We start from the raw sequence: 3,172 nt of genomic DNA, 5'->3' as shown, positions 1-3,172 counted from the left end.
ACGAAGGTCAAACAACGCCCTCTAACAAGATTCGTGTTTATTATAAAATTATTGTTAATTAGTAATTTATTAATAACTTTTAAGCCTTTATAAATTATGCGTTTTTGATTTATTTGAATTGTTAATTAGTAAAAATTTTTATTATTATTTTATCTGTAACGAAAATAAATACAATCCATATCGAAAAATACGAGGAATTTAATACAGACTATACTACTGTATTATATATATATATATATGTTACCAGCAAAATCCGATTTTACGTCAAACTAGTTTAGAATTATTATTCAAGTATATTAATGGTTAAAATAAAATTAAAAGGCAATAAATTAGATGAACAATATTTATTCAAACATAGTCTAATTAATAATTATGGTAATTTATTAGAATAAATTAGTGTGAATGTATGTCTCTTTAATTCGAATAAATTTATCCGGTAAACTTCTTCACAGCAATAGCTGTGAGAAAGTTTACCGGATAAATTTATTCGGAATAAAGAGACAGACATTCACATTATGTATATAGCTACCACATCTGACATTGAGAAAAATAGTTTAGGTTAGGTTACAACGCGCGTCCCCACTGTTCCCTGTCTTCCGATTGCTGGACTCGAAGACGAGCAGCCACCTTCGATAGGTAGGGTAACATTAACCCCGTTTTTTATAATTAAGTAGACCAGGGATGGGCAACCTGCGTCCCTCGGGCCGCATGCGGCCCGCATTTATATATTTTGCGGCCCGCGACGCATAAAATATGAATAAATATATCAATTTCCCAGCTTAATTAAGGAAGTATGCAGCAAAGATTCAAACGTTATTTTCACAACTTATGTATGTGAATAGTTTTTTCCGCAATGAATTTAGAAAAAATTAAAACAAGAAACCGGCTAACAGATACATCAAAACTAATTTAAAACTAGCAGTGACGAATATTTAACCAAATATTTCCAATATATTACGTTTACATCAGTTCCAGAAGCTAAATTAAGTATACCTATGCTAATTTATAATTATATACGAATAAATAATTCTGATTTACCAAACATTTTTTTTTTCTCTTTCTCTTGTATGCGGCCCGCATCAGTTCAAAAGTCTTAAAATGAGGCCCTTACATAGAAAAAGGTTGCCCATCCGTGAAGTAGACTATGTTTAAATAAATATTGTTCATCTAATTGATTGCCTTTTAATTTTATTCTAACCACTAATATACTTGAATAATAATTCTGAACTAGTTCGGCCTGATATGCTAACGCCAAATTAGTTTGGCCTAGGCAAAACTAGTTTGGCGTAAAATTGGGTTTTGCCGGTAACATATATATTAGCGGCGTGATTGTGACGCGCGAATGAATAGTTAAAACAAATTTGAAAACTTCTTTAAAAAAAAATAAAAAAAAAAAACATTACGAACGGGCAAATAGCCGAGACAGTAAAATCATCAATGTACCAGATCCGCGTTATAGTCATGGTGCGTGATCTCGAGTTATGAGTAGCGACGCGAATGTGTTGAGAGTTTTTTTTAAACTCTGCGCCCTGTGGGCACTAAGAGGGCTTCTTTTTGCAAGCCCATTATGGGTTCGGCCTGGCCCACAATGGGGAGGCCGGGTGGTGAGGAACAGGGCCGACATATCCGGTCGGACCATCCCCCGAAAACTTCCTGGGGATTTTTCGACCCGTCGGAATTCGATTCCGGGTCCTCCAGAGCGGCAAGCTGCCACCTTGACCACTCGGCCATCCGGCCACTACCCTATGAGTCTAGCGGTCGGATGGCCGAGCGGTCAAGGTGGCAGCCTGCCGCTCTGGAGGACCCGGAATCGAATTCCGGACGGGTCGAAAAATCCCCAGGAAGTTTTCGGGGGGTGGTCCGTTCGGATATGTCGGGCCCCGTCCCTCACCACCCGGTTGCCCCACTGTGGGCCTGACCGAACCCATAATGGGCCTACTAAAAGAGGCCCTCTTAGTGCCCGCAGGGCGGAAAGAGTTAAAAAAAAACCCCTATGAGTCTGATTAACGATAAAAGAAAGCTCTCTTTGTATCTACAGTGTTGAAAGAGTCAGAAACACAGAATTTTTTTAAAATGTAATTTTCAATATATTGTTATACGTAAATAATAATATTTAGTCTACGTTGACTTTTTTTTATATATGAAATGAATTTAAAATTTTTATTTAAATAACTCCATCCAGATGGCAACATTACAAGTCGCCATTTTGTTCACGTGTTGCTCTCAGCAAGTATAATATTGTAAGTATCTCGCCGAATCTTGTTAATCTTTGTTAACATAAGAGTAGTAGTAATATGTTTATTATTTTAGTAAAAACTAACTTTTTTACTTTTATTTAATCAATACGAATATGCCGAAATGAAATATTCATTGAAATTCTTATTTCTTTGCGACATCTGGAATGAAAGGAAAAAATTTTAACTGGAAATTCTTTAGGAATTCTTTAAGATTATAAAAAGAAAGATAATATTAATATGGCAAATATACGTAGTATGCAATTGATTAATATATTTGGTACTATAATAAGGTATAGGTATACAAAAAAGGAGTTAATGATATCCGGTTTTCACTCTTGTGTCTTTGTCGACACGAAAAACTGGATATTGAATATCAGTTATTTTAAAGCATATTGTTTAGACGTATGAGGGTAATCGAAATTATTCGAAAATGTAATATAAAAATACTGTGTAATTTCACACATGCCGTACACTGGGCGTTTTTCTTAAATCTTTTTTGCTGTTTTAGAAGAGACAAAAAACAATTTTTGTGGACGATCTATATAAAAAGTATATTTCTTATATTTCCAATTAAATACCGAAATGTTTTTGTTTTATTATATTTATAAATTAAGTGTTGATTTTTTTATTGAATTTATAAAATTAAGTGCTTTCCTTAATAATTTAAAAAAAAAAATTATTTTTAATAGGTCTGTACAAAAGAATTTAAGTCTAAATTTCATTTAATAAAAGTTTTTGTATCTGGGATGACTGATAATTACTTGTATATCGCTACAAGTTACTATTAATATTCGGTTAGAAAATGATATGGTAGTCATTGTAGAAAATAACATATGGTACTATTTGAAGCCATTCTGTGATACAGTGAAGTCTGCTTATTATGATCCCTTTGAGACTTGCAACTTTTGATAACAATAACCAGATGATAACATTAA

At 33.5% G+C, this 3,172-nt stretch overlaps 1 protein-coding gene across 1 annotated transcript in view; it reads left to right on the top strand.

Annotated features, from left to right (window-relative positions):
• Positions 1-2,182: 2,182 nt before the first annotated feature.
• The window catches only part of pix (ATP-binding cassette sub-family E member 1 pix), a 42,237-nt gene continuing 41,247 nt past the window's right edge, over positions 2,183-3,172 (top strand). Inside the window, exon 1 of the mRNA XM_067276442.1 lies at positions 2,183-2,240. The gene's annotated coding sequence lies outside the window, so the exon portion shown is untranslated. The remainder of the gene's footprint in view (positions 2,241-3,172) is intronic.

Source organism: Centruroides vittatus, unplaced genomic scaffold (genome assembly GCF_030686945.1).
Source record: "Centruroides vittatus isolate TY-2023 unplaced genomic scaffold, ASM3068694v2 contig_694, whole genome shotgun sequence".
NCBI lineage: Eukaryota > Metazoa > Arthropoda > Arachnida > Scorpiones > Buthidae > Centruroides > Centruroides vittatus.
The sequence above is the reverse complement of the archived record's forward strand: the minus strand, read 5'-3'. Positions and strand labels throughout refer to the sequence as shown.